The sequence below is a fragment of the Nipponia nippon genome, unplaced genomic scaffold (assembly GCF_047370975.1).
Source record: "Nipponia nippon isolate SJK-2023a ecotype South Korea unplaced genomic scaffold, ASM4737097v1 scaffold_26, whole genome shotgun sequence".
In the NCBI taxonomy this organism is placed as follows: Eukaryota; Metazoa; Chordata; class Aves; order Pelecaniformes; family Threskiornithidae; genus Nipponia; species Nipponia nippon.
This window is the reverse complement of record NW_028262343.1, coordinates 5,529,581-5,547,607: the sequence shown is the minus strand read 5'-3', so window position 1 is coordinate 5,547,607 and position 18,027 is coordinate 5,529,581.

Below are 18,027 nucleotides of genomic sequence, written 5' to 3'. Positions count from 1 at the left end.
GGGAACACCACTCGTGACCGGCCGCCAACTGGATTTGACTCCATTCACCACCACTCTCTGGGCCTGGCCATCCAGCCAGTTTTTTTACCCAGCGAAGAGTACGCCCATCCAAGCCATGAGCAGCCAGTTTCTCCAGGAGAATGCTGTGGGAAATGGTGTCAAAGGCCTTACTAAAGTCCAAGTAGACAACATCCACAGCCTTTCCCTCATCCACTAAGCGGGTCACCTTGTCATAGAAGGAGACCAGGTTAGTGAAACAGGATCTCCCTTTCATAAACCCATGCTGACTGGGCCTGATCACCTGGTTGTCCTGTATGAGCTTGAAGAACTGTGCTTGCCATGAATACTGCTAACCAATGCTTTTCCTTATTTTGTTGCTGTGCTAGAATCCAAGTAGCTCAGATGCTACTCTTCTGCTGACTAAAGGATGTTTAGACTGTCATTCTGTTGATGAGATTGTGTTTTAAGAGTCTTTTAGAGATGAATACTCTCTAGGACTGTATTTGAAGCTTGAAGGGCTGATCAGCAGGAGCTCACCAACATTGTTGGGAGCTTTTGCTGAAATGGTAACAGTTGTAACCAAGCAAGGAAGTCATCTAAAGAACACCAACAGATATCTGCATACCAGTCTTGAAGAGATATGGAAACATTACAAGCAGGGCTGTGTACCCTGCTTGTAGGCCCACAGCCCAGGGAAGTGCTCTGAGTCTCTGCCAGGATGGTGGGCACTCACCTCAGAGTTAAAACCAGTGTTTCTACAGAGAAAGCCCCTGAGATGTCTGATGCTTCCACCCAGATGGAACTGGTAAAGGAAGGAGACTTCAATACAGACGGTCGGTTGCAATGAGTGCCCAGACCCTTCTCCTGGAGAAAAGGTAAGTACCTGCAAAAGATGTGCACAGGTTGATGATCTGTTGCGTCAGGTGGCTGAGTTGCAGGATACAGTTAAAAGGCTGCACAGTATTAGAGGAGCTGAGATGGAGATAGATAGGTGGTTTCAGAACCATGCTCCTGTGGCGGACACCACAGAGAATGAGACACCTTGGACCCTGGTGACCCACAAAAGCAGGACTCTGCTTCAGTCCCCACCCTCCAACATTACAACCAAAAACAGATATGAAGCTTTAACAGCTATGGACACCCACGAGCAAAGTCTGCAAGGAGAAACTGTATCAGCAGTGCACAGTGGATACCACAAAAAGAAACGACGAGTGCTTGTAGTGGGTGACTCTCTGTTAAGGGGCACTGAGGTGCCCATCTGCCAGCCTGACAGGGAGTCACGAGAGTTATGCTGCCTTCTGGGAGCTAAGGTCCGAGATGTTGCTGAGAGGGTGCCACAACTTGTCAGGATCACAGACTACTATCCATTGCTATTCTTTCACATGGACACAAATGACACCACAAGTTGGAACCTGGGCAGAATCAAGGAAGACTACAAAGCCCTGGGGGTGAAAGCGAAAAGTATTAGTGCCCAAGTTATCTTTTCTTCCATTTTATCAGTTAGAGGAAAGGGGGCAGCCAGAAATAGACGTATAATGCAAATCAACTTCTGGCTTTGTGGCTGGTGCTGTCATGAGGATTTTGGCTTTTATGACAACGGGACATTCTTCAATGACTGTAGCCTGTTAGGGAGGGATTCACCTGTCTAGAAGCAAAGGAATCTTTGGCAGCAGGCTGGCCAACTTGGTGAGATGGGCTTTAAACTGAAGGACTCGGGGGGCGGGGTCCAAAGTGGCAATGCTCATGCCATTGCAACCAACTGGGGAATAAGCCAGGACAACCAGATCAGTGACAACTGTTCCTTAGCTGCCTCCCAAGATGTGAACTAGAAGAGCAACCACCTCAAGTGTATGCATACCAATGCATGCAGCCTGGAGAACAAACAGGAGGAACTGGAGCTCCGCGCCCAGTCAGAAAGTTATGATATCATAGGAATAACTGAAACATGGTGGGACAACTCACATGACTGGAGGATCGCGATGGATGGCTATAGGCTATTTCGTAAAGACAGGCAAGGAAGAAGAGGAGGATGAGTCACACTCTATGTTAAGGAGAACCTTGAATATATAGAAGTCAACTACTGTGATTGTGGAAGCCCTATCGAATGCCTCTGGGTCAAGATCAGAAGGGTCATCTCCAAGGGGGATCTTACAGTAGGCATCTGCTACCGACCTCCAAACCACGATGATAAAGCCAATGAAGCAATATTTGGGACACTAAGGCAAGCTTCTGGTCAACAGAACCTGATTCTTATGGGTTACTTCAACTACCCAGACATTTGTTGGAAGAACAATACAGCAGCTGATGTCATCCATCAAGTTCCTGGAATGCGTAGAGGACTGCTTCTTCATACAAATGTTAGATGTGCCAACCAGGAATGAGGCACTGCTGGACTTGCTATTCACAAACCAAAAAAACCTGCTTTGTAATATCTTGGTTAGCGATAGCCTTGGCTGCAGTGATCACAATATTGTGGAGTTTGGGATCCAGCTGAGAATGGTGAAGGTAAATACTAACACAAAGGTTCTAGATTTTAGAAGAGCAAACTTCAGCTCGCTCAGAGCTCAGTTGGGAGGGCTTCCATGGGAAGTTTCCATGGAGGATAAAGGAGCTAGCGAGTGGTGTGAGTTTTTCAAGAATATTCTCCTGGAAGCACAAAAACAGTTCATCCCCTTTAAAGGTAAGGGAAGTAGGTGGAGCAAGAGACCCCTTTGGCTTAACTGGGAGCTTCTGAGTCTGCTCAAAACCAAAAGAGAAGCGTTCCAGAGATGGAAAAGCAGATGAATACCCGTTGAGAACTACAAGGCCATTGCCAGGGCGTGCAGAGATGCCGTTAGAAAAGCAAAAGCTCAGCTCGAATTGAAATTGGCCAGAGATGTCAAAAACTGCAAGAAACGGTTCTTCAGGTACGTAAACAATAAGCAGAAACAGAAGAAAAATATTGGCCCACTATTAAACAGTAGAGGTGAATCAGTCACCAACAATGCTGAAAAGGCAGAGATTCTCAACACTTTCTTCACCTCTGTCTTTACCAGCATTGTTGGGCCCCAGGCCTTGGGAACAAAAATCCAGGTTGATGCAAACACAGACCCACCGTCAGTGAAGGAGGAGTTGGTATGTGAACTGTTACAGGAGCTTGACCCCCTACAAATCGATGAGCCCTGACAATATCCACCCAAGGGTGTTGAGAGCTAGCTGTCGTCGTCGTGAGGCTGCTCTCCATAATCTTTGAGAAGTCATGGAGATTGAGGAACATCCCAGAAGACTGGAAGGCTAATGTCACCCCCATCTACAAGAGGAGCTTAAAGGAGGATCCAGGAAATTATAGGCCCATCAGTCTTACTTCAGTCCCTGGGAAAGTTATGGAACAAATCCTCCTGGGGGCTATCACAAGTCAAATGAAGCACGTGATTGGGAAAAGCCAGCATGGATTCACCAAGGACAAACTGTGCTTGACAAACCTGATCGCCTTCTATGACACAGAAACCTGCTCGGTTGCTTTTTTTACCTAATCCTCTGAGCCAGAACAGTGTCCTTTGTGTAGCCAAGGCATTTCTGAACGTTTCTCTGCCTAGGTCTGTTCCGGAGAGCCATGCATGGATCCTTGTGTAATGCTGGTAGTGACCTTCCAGGAGCAGTTTCCAAACAGCAGAGAAATTCCTCCTCAGATGTATATCATCACTTTTGCTGTAGCACAAGGTGAGAAGATGACACAGTCCTGCTCATCTGTCTATGGATGAGTTGTGCCAGGAGGTTCCCCCCCTCTCTCTGTGGACATACGATGCAGGTAACTGTACAGAAGTGAGTAGCTGTTGCTGTTTTTTCACGGTTTCTTGACGCCATGAATCCACTGCGAGCTACTGCAGTATTGTCAAGTCAGCTCTGTTTCAACAGTTAAATGTGCTTTACCTACATGTTGAGCTCCATCTTTGTCATTTGAACTACAGTGAATTTGATAAATTCTTGCAAACGTGACAAAATCTATTCAGACAGGTGGGTTTATATGGAAAGTTCCCTATCTCAAGTAATAGTATTAAAATCATTCGGTAGGTCCTTACCATGAAAAATTGTTTTACTGTTATACAGCTGAGACTGGTGCTAGGCAGGAGTGAAGGAAGGTACTCCAAAAGTACAGTAAAAAATGGCTATGGCAAAAGTAAAAGCATTAATTTTAGGTGTATGAAAAATGTCTTCAAAGGGAATGTTTAACAGAGATAGTGTCATATATATATACAATATACATATGTGAATATAAATACACATTCTATGCCAACACACTTGGCCAGCCTATTCCCAAGCATCAGAGAGTCATAGAATCATAGAATGGTTTGGGTTGGAAGGGACCTTTAAAGGTCATCTAGTCCAACCCCTCCTGCAACGAGCAGGGATATCTTCAACTAGATCAGGTTGCTCAGAGCCCCATCCAGCCTGGCCTTGAATGTTTCCAAGGAGGGGGCATCTACCACCTCTCTGGGCAGCCTGTGCCAGTGTTTTGCCACCCTCATCGTAAAAAAATTCTTCCTTATATCTAGTCTGAATCTTCCCTCTTTTAGTTTAAAACCATTACCCCTTGTCCTATCGCTATTGGCCCTACTAAAAAGTCTGTCCCCATCTTTCTTATAAGCCCCCTTTAAGTACTGAAAGGCTGCAATAAGGTCTCCCCACAGCCTTCTCTTCTCCAGGCTGAACAACACCAGCTCTTTCAGCCTTTCCTCATAAGAGAGGTGTTCCAGCCCTCTGATCATTTTTCTGGCCCTCCTCTGGACCCGCTCCAACAGGTCCATGTCCTTCCTGTACTGAGGGCTCCAGAGCTGGATGCAGTACTCCAGGTGGGGTCTCACCAGAGCAGAGTAGAGGGGCAGAATCACCTCCCTCGACCTGCTGGCCACGCTTCTTTTGATGCAGCCCAGGATATGGTTGGCTTTCTGGGCTGCGAGAGCACATTGCCTGCTCATGTCCAGCTTTTCATCCACCAGTACCCCAAGTCCTTCTCCTCAGGGCTGCTCTCAATCCCTTCATCCCCCAGCCTGTACTGATACCGGGGATTGCCCCAACCCAGGTCCAGGACCTTGCACTTGGCCTTGTTGAACCTCATGAGGTTCACACAGGCCCACTTCTCTAACTTGTCCTGTTGATTTACATTTTGACTGAACACAAAAGGGACAGCTTCTTTACCCATATCCAAGCAGCATGTGATGACACAGAGATGTGCGAACAGCTGCATCTCTCGCATCATGGATCAGGGAGTTGGAGTCAGTGTTCTTCATGATCTGCTCCAGCGTGGGTCCTTTCCATGGGGTGCAGTCATAGAATCATAGAATCATAGAATCGTCAAGGTTGGAAAAGACCCTTAAGATCATCGAGTCCAGCCGTCGTGCCAAGTCCATCTATACCATGTCCTCGAACACCACATCTATTCGTTCTTTAAATACCTCCAGGGATGGAGACTCAACCACTTCCCTGGGCAGCCTGTTCCAATGCTTGACCACCCTCTCGGTGAAGAAGTTTTTCCTAATGTCTAACCTAAACCTCCCCTGGCGCAGCTTGAGGCCATTTCCTCTCGTCCTATCACTCATTACTAGGGAGAAGAGACCGACCCCCACCTCGCTACAACCTCCTTTCAGGTAGTTGTAGAGAGCAATAAGGTCTCCCCTCAGCCTCCTCTTCTCCAGACTAAGCAACCCCAGCTCCCTCAGCCGCTCCTCATAAGACTTGTGCTCTAGACCCGTCACCAACTTCATTGCCCTTCTCTGGACATGCTCCAGCACCTCGATGTCCTTCTTGTAGTGAGGGGCCCAAAACTGAACACAGTACTCGAGGTGCGGCCTCACCAGTGCCGAGTACAGGGGCACGATCACCTCCCTGGTCCTGCTGGCCACACTATTCCTGATACAGGCCAGGATGCCATTGGCCTTCTTGGCCGCCTGGGCACACTGCTGGCTCATGTTCAGGCGGCTGTCAACCAACACCCCCAGGTCCTTTTCCGCCAGGCAGCTCTCCAGCCACTCCTCCCCCAGCCTGTAGCGTTGCATGGGATTGTTGTGACCCAAGTGCAGGACCTGGCACTTTTAGCCTTGTTGAACCTCATACAGTTGGCCCCGGCCCAACGATCCAGCCTGTCCAGGTCCCTCTGTAGGGCCTTCCTACCCTCCAGCAGATCAACACTTCCACCCAACTTGGTGTCATCTGCAAACTTACTGAGGGTGCACTCAATCCCCTCATCCAGATCATCAATGAAGATGTTGAACAGGACCGGCCCCAGTACTGAGACCTGGGGAACACCACTCCTGACCGACCGCCAACTGGATTTGACTCCATTCACCACCACTCTCTGGGCTCGGCCGTCCAGCCAGTTTTTAACCCAGCCCAGAGTGCACTTATCCAAGCCGTGAGCAGCCAGCTTCTCCAGGAGAATGGTGTGGGAGACTGTGTCAAAGGCCTTACTAAAGTCCAAGTAGACAACATCCACAGCCTTCCCCTCATCCACTAAGCGGGTCACCTTGTCATAGAAGGAGACCAGGTTAGTGAAACAGGATCTCCCTTTCATAAACCCATGCTGCCTGGGCCCGATCCCTCGGTTGTCCTGCACTTGCTGCATAATGGCACTCAAGATGATCTGCTCCATGACCTTCCAGTTCCAGTCCTTTAGGTACAGACTGCTCCAGCATGGGCTCCTCTCTCCATGGGTCCACAGGTCCTGCCAAGGAGCCTGCTCCAGCACGGGCTCTCCATGGGGTCACAGCCTCCTTCAGGCACATCCACCTGCTCTGGCATGGGGTCCTCCACGGACTGCAGGTGGATATCTGCTCCACCGTTAACCTCCATGGGCTGCAGGGGGACAGCCTGCTTCACTGTGCTCTTCACCAGGGGCTGCAGGGGAATCTCTGCTCCGGCACCTGGAGCACCTCCTCCCCCTCCTTCTTCACTGACCTTGGTGTCTGCAGAGTTGTTCCTCTCACATACTCTCACTCCTCTCTCCAGCTGCAAATGCGCAGGGTTTTTTTTTTCCACCATCTTAAATATGTTATCACAGAGGAGCTACCACCATTGCTGATTGGCTCAGCCTTGGCCAGCGGCGGGTCCGTCTTGGAGCCAGCTGGCACTGGCTCTGTCAGACATGGGGGAAGCTTCTAGAATCTTCTCACAGAAGCCACCCCTGAAGCCCCCCCACTACCAAAACCTTGCCACGTAAACCCAATATATGGGTTAAAATAAGTACCACCAATTTCCTAATAAGGGCTCCAATAAATTCAGAAGAAACAAACTGATTAAATGTGAGAACTTGCTACTTTATATGAATTTTTAGAGAAGATGCTAAGAAGAATAGCCGTGGAATTTCAAGGTGTAATCTTCAAGGTCTAATGGTAGAGGAGTCTCTGTAGTTCGTACTGTGTCGTCATAGCTAGGTTACACACATAAACAAGTTGTTTTTGAAACTGAGCCTCTTCACTGGCAATGTAAGACCTGTGAGACAATGATTCCTGAAAAAGAAATCCCATAACCTAATTATCAATTAGTGTATTTCTTCATGTATCTTGCATCTGAAGCCATTAGGTAGTAATCCACTATACCATGTGGTCTCTTTTTGAACTGCTGATTCTTGTCATGTGATTGGAGGCATACAAACAGAAATCTATATTACATTTCATAGCTAATTACACCTCTTCTGTGGTCTCTCATACCTATAGTACTACCACAGATCAGGTAATTTTAAATTAAGCTTTTGAAATTAAGAAAAGAGAACAACCAACAAAACCAAAAAACCAACCCCCCCCCAAAACCCCACCCAAACAACAAAAACCCCATTCTTCACTTACATTTTTGTTTTTATAGAAATATTTGCAAAAGGCATTAAGGACATCTCCCATTATCATGCTCCTATATATAGAAATGTGGACACCCAATGACTTTCTTTTATGAAAGGATGCACTGTGCAGGTCTGCAGTTACATCCATAACGTATTAGAGTCACAAGAGCCCATCTCACTCACAGTCTCACAGTGCATGTTCAGATGGTGCAGGTGTGCTGAAAAGTAGCAGTGGCAGTCATGAAGAAAACATTGGAGAGTCACAGATCTGGTTTAATTTGAAGAGTGAGAGAGCACCATCTGCCACTCTCAGTAGAAAGGTTGTTTATGATTCCTTAAGGAGTGAGGTAGACACCAACCAAAGCAGTTAAATCAACTAGCTACATGGTAAGATTTTACAAGGACTAAGCTGCAGCATCTTAAAGATATTTTTTCCTAGGACAGGTTACAATCTCCCAGTCCCTACAAATAATGAGATGAAACTGTGCAGGAGAGACAGCAAATAAGGGAAATGCATACAAACAAAACTTCTGGCATAAGCCAAGAAACAATTTTTCGTAGAGACACTCCCCCTACAGAAATCAGACAAGGAGGCTGTCAGCTTGAACATTTTCCCCTGTTATTTTGGGGAAACATTGTTTTTAAGGAAATGGTTCTACCAGAGAATATACCCAGTTGTCTCAAGACTTTCTTTCTAAAGAAAACCAAAACCATCAAGACCCTAAATGCTGGCTATATGCTGCACCCCAAAGAGGAAGAATGCTCAGAGAATAAAGCAGCTGAACAAGCAATAGTTTTCTTCTTATAGACAGCATTCCCTGCATGGTGGATCCCTGTTTTAGTTACATCAGTGATAATTTGGAGCAAGTTCATTGGTTCAGACAATTTTCATAAACTCTGTAATAATTATCAGCAAAAATTTGCCATAAGTTGGAATTATTGTATATTTTGATCCAGAAGAATGGCTGAAAATGATCTTAAGTGATACACCTTCATCCTGCATAAGCATAAGAAAGAGCAGTAAAAGTTGAATGAGTAACTATTTCTGATATTTCTTAATTTAAACACCTAACCCTGAAGCTGCAGCAAATCACACTTTCCCAATAAGAAGTGCAGCAGTCAGTGCACTGTGCATCTCCATTCAGTTACCCATCTGCCCAGTGCAAAGGCCTGGGAAGATCACAGATCTGTTACACTAGGCTGGTCCTTTAGGCACTCTACCTGGAAGGGATGATGCAGATTGCACCTCACAGTGTTGTCACCCAAACAACTTTACCCCCAAACCCTTTCCTGCTCAGTTCTGCCCATGGTCTTCCCCTTCCTCTCTGCCAACAAGTTCAGTCCATGGGAATGGGCATCAAGAATATACTGCTTTGTTGTAGAAGTCACTTTCTAGCTCAAATGGAATCCAATACATAGCAAGGCTTGCTAAAGCCTTAGGCCACAAGTTGTGAACTTTCACCTAGATACGCTGACTGTATACTGAACTTTTACTTAGCTACATGAAGGAAGGCCCTGAAACCGGTGCAAACCAGAAACATAAGGTAGCCACAACTGTCAGCAGAAGCCACATCCATTAAGATAAGAAAAGGAATGTCCCACCTGGAGACAGAGAAAGGATCCAATGAGGAACAAGAAGACCCCAGACCCAAATATTGCTATTGGACTGAACCATTGCATGTGGGGAGGGGAACTTAAATTGTAAGGGTATAATTGCCCAGGGTTTTCTTTATTCGGGGTCCCTCTCTGGAGGCACCCAGCTCAGGCTGTCTTTTACTGCTGTACCACTCAATAAATTCATCTGGCATACATTGTGTCAGAGACTCTGCTTCAGGGAAACCTAGAGTCAAGCCTGAGGGGAGAGAAAGTGCCCGAGAGTGAGTGTGTGTGTGTGAGCGAGGAGTCGAAAAGGGGTGCCCATCAGCTCAGTGGAGTTGCCCACTGTGAAGGGACTTTGGTCCTAGCAGTTAAAGTCTCGGGTGGTGTGTGTGCGACTCCCTGAATGGTGTGTGAATGCTCGGGCAGTGGCTTCTCCTTTAACAGCTTTCTTGCATCTTCTCTCTTTTGTACCTTTTACACCCTCTCCAAGGAGCAGCAGATAGCCACAATCTGAGTTTTAGGACTGCAACAAAACAAAGTGAAAATAAAATCACATGCGCAAATAGCTAAGCTGTGCTCAACAGTTCTCATTCACTTACATGAGTCTATCCCTAGCACTCTCCAAACAAGTCCAATCCTTTCTACACAATCCTAACCAGCTAGCACAAACGTGCATACACATCGCCATCTTTTCCTCCATGAGGAAGAAGGCAGACAGAGTATAAGAAAGACTTTTATTCAAAGCATTACTTGTTATATCCTGCTTTTCTTTAACCTTTACAATCAAACGTGACCTTTTCACAGGAAGCACCTAAACAACCACCACACACCAGCAAGACAACACATGCCTTCCGATTGTGATTAAAGTTCTCCTTCCAAAGAAGGACACACATTTACATTACTATCACAACAGTTCACATAAACAAGCCTAAACTCCTTTTATTCCTGCCAGCTCAAGTGTCTGTAGTAGCATAACCACAGCAACAGCAAACTCAGAGCAAGTAACTAGAGCTTCCTTGAGGGCTGAGTAAACACTCTTCAGACTGCAGAGCCTGATGAAGCTGAGATGTACTTAACTGGCACCATGGCAAGAGTGGAGGAGAGAGGAAAGGAGCTGACCCCATGATGTTATTGAACAGTTTCTTGGGCTGTTATTGGGCTGGGCATGACCTCCTTTTTGGGATTTTACTGACCTGGCTTTATTAGTGCCTCATGGGAAAAAACCTGTGTACCCCTTTGCAGGCCAATGCAGATGCATTTTTATTGCCATACTGTTGTGGTTTAACCCCAGTCTGCAACTAAGCACCACAAAGCGGCTCACTCACCCTCCTCCGCCCACAGTGGGATGGAGGAAAAAATTGAAAAAGAAAAAATAAAACCCGTGGGTTGAGATAAAGACAGTTTAATAGGACAGCAGAGGAAGGGAAAATAATAATAATGATAAAAGAATATACAAAACAAGTGATGCACAATGCAGTTGATCACCACCTGCTGACTGATGCCCAGCCCATCCCCGAGCAGCAATAGCTGCCCCCTGGCCCACTCCTCCCAGTTTATATACTGAGCATGACATCATACGGTATGGAATAGCCCTTTGGGCAGTCTGGGTCAGCTGTCCTGGCTGTGCCCCCTCCCAGCTTCTTGTGCACTGGGCAGAGCATGAGAAGCTAAAAAGTCCTTGACTAGTAGAAGCCCTACTTAGCAACAACTAAAACATCAGTGTGTTATCAACATTATTCTCATCCTAAATCCAAAACACAGCACTATACCAGATACTAGGAAGAAAATTAACTCTATCCCAGACGAAACCAGGACAATATCCACCCCTTATTCCATACCATATATGTCACGCCCAGGTCTTACACTTTCCAATACGTTCCAATTAATCACCACCACTTTTCCAGTCTTTTGATATATATATATACAAAAACAGAGATATCATTCCCTTACTCCATGGGCCATCCTTCTAAAATGTCCATTGAGTTCATTCAGTCCAAGAGTTTGGGCTCCATCCGTCATAACAGTCTTTCAGGGCAGGAGAGATGGTGTGTGGTGTTGGATTGTTGCATGCTGAAGCCAGTTCCATCACTGCTGCACTTTGCTCGGTTTCCTCAAAGTTCATTCTTCATTAATTTGGGTGATTCTTACTGTCTACTGTTGATATGGCACATAGTAATCATAGAAGTGATGACATACAGTATTATATAGCAACTAACATCATACCATTCAGTTCATTGGTTATTTTCACCCAAAATCAAATCTCCTTGAGGTACACATCGGACTTCCCCATCCTCCCGCATCACCCACCAAGTGCAGCCAGGTCCTTGAGCAAAAGCAATCCCACAAATGGGTTTGCCTCTGCCTGAAGCAGGAGTAACCCAGACTGTCTTCCCCAGCATATTATTTTTTAGGTGCACTACAGGGACTTTATCCCCCTCTACAGTGCGTAAAAGTCTTGACTGGGCAGGGCCAGCTCGATTGGCAGATCCCCTAGTGTTGACTAACCAGGTGGCCTTTGCTAAATGTGTATCCCAGTGTTTGAATGTCCCACCACCCATTGCTCTCAGTGTAGTCTTTAACAGTCCATTGTATCATTTGCTTTTCCCGGAGGCTGGTGCATGATAGGGGATGTGATATACCCACTCAATGCCATGCCCTTTGGCCCAGGTGTCTATGAGGTTGCTTCGGAAATGAGTCCCGTTATCTGACTCAATTCTTTCTGGGGTGCCATGTCGCCATAGGACCTGTTTTTCAAGGCCCAGGATAGTGTTCCAGGCGGTGGCATGGGGCACGGGATATGTTTCCGGCCATCCAGTGGTTGCTTCCGCCATTGTAAGCACATGGCGCTTGCCTTGGCGGGTTTGTGGGAGTGTGATATAATCAATCTGCCAGGCCTTCCCATATTGATATTTCAGCCATTGTCGTCTATACCAGAGAGGCTTTAACTGCTTGGCTTGCTTGATTGCAGCGCATGTTTCGCATTCATGGATAATCTGTGCAATAGTGTCCATGGTCAGGTCCACCCCTCGATCACGAGCCCATCTATATGTTGCATCTTTTCCTTGATGGCCTGAGGTGTCATGGGAACACCAAGCTAGAAATAATTCACCCTTATGTTGCCAGTCCAGATCCACCTGAGCCACTTGAATCTTAGCAGCCTGATCCACCTGCTGGTTGTTTTGATGTTCTTCAGTAGCCTGACTCTTGGGTACATGAGCATCTACGTGATGTACTTTTACAACCAGGTTCTCTACCTGGGCAGCAATATCTTGCCACAATGTGGCAGCCCAGATGGGTTTGCCTCTGCCCTGCCAGTTGCTCTGCTTCCATTGCTGCAACCACCCCCACAGGGCATTTGCCACCATCCATGAGTCAGTACAGAGACAGAGCATTGGCCACTTTTCTCGTTCAGCAATATCTAAAATCAGCTGGATGGCTTTCACCTCTGCAAACTGACTCGATTCACCACTTTCAAAGCAACTCGAACCCCTTCATATGCTGCCTATATCTCTTTTTCAGTTGGAGTATAACCGGCCTCGGATCCTCTGTATCTCCGACTCCAAAACCCTAGGGGTCAATCTCGAGTCTCCCCTGGTGTTTTCTGCCAGAGGCTCTAGGTAGGGCTGTTCTCCCCAGCTGCGGTGTAGAGCACATTTTTCACATCTTGTTATGCCCGGACTGGCCCAAGGGCAACTGCATGAACTATCTCCTGTTAAATTTGTTCAAAGGCTTGTCATTGCTCAGGGCCCCATTTGAAATCATTCTTCTTCCGGGTCACTTGATAGAGAGGGCTTACGATCAGACTGTAATTTGGAATATGCATTCTCCAAAAACCCACAACGCCCAAGAAAGCTTGTGTTTTCCTTTTTGCTGGTTGGTGGAGACATGGCTGTGATTTTGTTGATTACATCCATTGGGATCTGACGACGTCCATCTTGCCATTTTATTCCTAAAAAATGGATCTCCTATGCAGGTCCCTTGACCTTTGTTTTATGGCAAAGCCGGCCTCCAGAAGGATTTGGACTATTTTCTTCCCTTTCTCAAAAACTTCTGCCCCACACGATGATGTCATCAATGTATTGCACGTGTTCTGGAGCCCCACCCTGTTCCAGCGCAGTCTGGATCAGTCCATGGCAAATGGTGGGGCTGTGTTTCCACCCCTGGGGCAGTCGATTCCAGGTGTACTGGACGCCCCTCCAAGTGAAAGCAAACTGTGGCCTGCACTCTGCCGCCAAAGGGATTGAGAAAAATGCATTAGCGATGTCAATTGTGGCATACCGCTTGGCTGCCTTTGACTGCAGTTCGTATTGAAGTTCTAGCATGTCTGGCACAGCAGCACCCAGTGGCAGTGTGACTTCGTTCAGGCCCTGATAGTCTACTGTTAGCCTCCGCTCTCCATTAGACTTTTTCACTGGCCATATGGGACTGTTAAAGGGTGAGTGAGTCTTGCTGATCACTCCTTGGCTCTCCAGTCGACGAATCAGCTTATGGATAGGAATCAGGGAGTCTCTGTTGGTGCGATATTGCCGCCGGTGCACTGTTGTGGTAGCAATTGGCACCTGTCGTTCTTTGACCCTCAGCAACCCCACAACAGAAGGGTACTTTGAGAGACCAGGCAAGGTGGTCACATGCTTCATTTCCTCCGTCTCCAAGGCAGCTATGCCAAAAGCCCACCGGTACCCTTTTTTTGGTCCTTGAAATACCCTCTCCTGAGGTAGTCTATGCCAAGGATGCACGGAGCCTCTGGGCCAGTCACAATGGGGTGCTTCTGCCACTCCTTCCCGGTTAAGCTCACATCACCCTCCAATACAGTTAGATGTTGGGATCCCCCTGTCACTCCAGAAATACAGATGGGTTTTGCCCCTTTATAGCTTGATGGAATGAGGGTACACTGTGCACTGGTGTCCACTAGAGCCTTATACTCTGATGTGCCAGGCCATCGAATCCACACAGTCCAGTAAACCCAGTTGTCCCTTTCCTCCACCTGGCTGGAGGCAGGGCCCCTCTAGTCCTGGTCATAGCATTCGTTACTCACTTTTTGTCAATGCGAGTCAAAAGTCCCTTTATTAAGATCGGAAGCAAAATCAGCCTTTCTGGGGAACTGCCCACTAGGAAATGGAGCAGCAATTTTCCTTGAAGAACCCCCTTGTGTGATTGTTTTTCTTTGCAACTCATGTACTCGTGCCTCTAGGGTCGAGGTAGATTTTCCATCCCACTTCCTCATGTCCTCTCCGTGGTCACGCAGATAAAACCACAGGGTGCCCCGTGGTGTGTACCCTTTATATCCTCTCTTGAGCAGAAGAACGCTGACTCCTAATAGCTGAGATACTGGTCCATACAGGTGGAGAATAGGACCTATCCTCTTTGAGTTGCTGGACTGAGATGAAGGAGGAAGAGAGACTTTCTTCGTATTGTTGGAGTTGGCCAGCCAATTCATCCACCATCTATTCCTCTCTGTCTTTCCAGGTCATTATTGCCAATGAGTTGGCATACTACGATGGTGCGCTCCATATAAACTTCCGCCACATGAGTCGTGTGCACTGGACTTCGTCTGGATCTTTGAGTAACTGCTCGTTGTTCAGGTCATCATAAGTCACCTCCAGTACAGCTAAAATTCCCTCAGGTACTGGATACCTCTCGCCATGGTGGTCCACTTGCCTGGGTGACATATAACATCTTCCTTGAAGGGATACCTTTCCTTCACACCTGACAGGAGTCACATCCAGAGGCTGAGGGCTTGTGCCCCTTTTCCAACTGCTTTGTCAATGCCCCCTTCCCTAGAAAGGGATCCCAGCTGCTTGGCTTCCTTACCCTCTGATTCCAGGCTACTGGCCCTGTTATCCCAGCATCGGAGCAGCCAGGTGACAATGTGTTCGCCTGGAGGACAGCTGAAATCTTTTCATGTATCTTGCAGCTCACTCAGGGATAGGGATCGGGTGGTTACCGCCTCATAAATGAGTTCTTCCTCTTCCTCCTCCTGTTCTCATGATGGCCCTGCTTTAGAGTAGTCTGCCTCCTCACCATTGAGACAGTATGCTTCTTCCTTCTGCTCCCTCTTCGGAGGAGCTTCCTCATCCCTTACTAAATGAGCTGACTTCTGTTTCCAAGATTTCTTCTTGTGTATAGGGGTGACTGATACCGGCACAGGTTGGTTCCCTGGTTTATCTGCAGTGCCTGTCACTGAGGTTTGAGTAGCCACAGTGCCTGTTACGGGGGTAGATCTCTGGATAGTGTTCTTAAATAGTTGTTTAACCCTAAACAAGACCTGAACCACATTCAGGAGATGTTGCAATAGGATCATGCTGGTTTGAACATCCCAAGGATATTCAAAATTCTCAAGAGCTGTTCTAACTAGCCTGATGGAGAAAGGGAAAGTGAAGGAGAGGGAGAAGGTGTCTGCCCCTGTCTCCCCCATAGATTGGTTCCTTGAGGAGAAGAGGTAAAAAAATGTAATTATTTATAGTTTCTGAGAGATGGCTCCCAAAGTATGGGGATGATGGCAGCGCTGAGTACAATTTCATGACTGATAATTTTATCATACCATAAGCCAGTGTTACACAGTACAGCAAAGCGATAACTTTAATTTAACTCCCAGAGGTGATAAACAGCACCACAGAGAGTACATATGGCAAGTAAGGTGTTGCATAACAGAACTCTGAGAGCAAGCACAACAACTCTGAGAGCAAATAAATCAACATTGCAACCAGCGACTATGAAACTAATATTATGAATGCATATCACAAATTTGTTTTAACATGCTCTGGTCAGATCTATCATAATCTTGAACCCTTCGAGCCCCACGTTGGGTGCCAAAAAGGACTGTGGTGGTTTAACCCCAGTCAGCAACTAAGCACCACACAGTGGCTCGCTCACCCTCACCCCCCCTGGTAGGATGGAGGGGAGAATCGGAAAAAAAGTAAAACCTGTGAGTTGAGATAAAGACAGTTTAATAGGACAGCAGAGGAAGGGAAAATACAATAATAATAATAATAATAATAATAATAATAATAATAATAATAATAATAATAATAAGTAATATACAAAACAAGTGATGCACAATGCAATTGGTCACCACCCGCTGACCGATGCCCAGCCCGTCCCCGAGCACCAATCGCTGCCCCCCGGCCCACTCCTCCCAGTTTATATACTGAGCATGATGTCATATGGTATGGAATAGCCCTTTGGCCAGTCTGGGTCAGCTGTCCTGGTTGTGCCCCCTCCCAGCTTCTTGTGCACCTGGCAGAGCATGGGAAGCTGAAAAGTCCTTGACTAGTGTAAGCCCTACTTAGCAACAACCAAAACATCAGTGTGTTATATCAACATTATTCTCATCCTAAATCCAAAGCACAGCACTATACCAGCTACTAGGAAGAAAATTAACTCTATCCCAGCTGAAACCAGGACACATACTAACATTGATCTTCAAGGCAGCCACAAGAGTGGTCTTTTAAGCTGACACTACTAACAAGCCGCACTACTGCTGATACAGGTGTGACATACTTACAGAGATGGGCTAAATAAATAGTCTGATTATTTACGAAGTGCTCAAAATTCCTGTATTACTACCTACCATAAATGTCACTGGCAACAGCTCAGAACAATGAGTTTTTTCAGATAAAGATGTCTCCTTTATGTGTTTAAAGGAGTACATCAGAGCTATCAAACAGTGAGGCAAGGCTTAAAGATATGAATAATAATGTGACTAGAAAAACACATTCTGTCTTGGAGAATCTGCCGTAAAACCTAAAATGTTCTGTGAAGGAGTCTAAGGCCAGTATGGAAGGAAGGTGGGAAAAAAACACCACCAAACAAACTAGTGAAACTTTTAGTCTGAACTCAGTGAACCAAATGGTTTCTTCCAAAAAAAGATCACTGTCTTCCTATTCTAGCTGAGAAATTAAGACTTGCCAGTGAGAGACTTTAAATGCTATAGGGTATGCTGTTGCTACAGGGTATAGCCTGGGCCTATATTTCCTCTGAGGACACTCTCCCAGGTAGACTCCCATCATCTTCAACAGCTGCATCTGGGGATATGTTAAGCAACTGCAATGCAACAGCATTATGTCTTACAGTGCGCTTCATAGTAGGTGCTGTTATTCTTCCTCTCTACTGCTGGGGCTGAGAATTTAAATAGGTCAAGAATAACAGGTGAAAGTGGGAATGTGGCTTCATATCAGATGGCAGAGCATTATCTGACTCTTATGTGTAGGTGGGAGCTGAGAAAAAATCCTTTTAAGTGGACTTCTTTTCATATCTCCACCCATTTTGACATTCCTTAACACTCACTCTAGGGTAGCCACAGTCAGTCATTACTGACTGTTTGAGTTATAAGAACAGCTCAAACAGAGATTGGCTGAGATTAACATAACTCTTTACAGCATGTTGAATCTTATTAAAAAATCCTAGCGTTTCAAAAAGAAGCTTACGCTTCCTTGGTTGTTACTATTAAATGAATTGTTACTTCTGCATTAGTCTACAGCATGTTACTATGGAATAATACACAGCCTGATGTTCTTCAGATGGAGAAATTTTTGGGTTTAAATCTTCAGTGAAGTTTGCAAGACCTACATTCTTAGATCAGTTTTGCAACTGAAGTACTGTTTTCTCTATGCATGTGACAC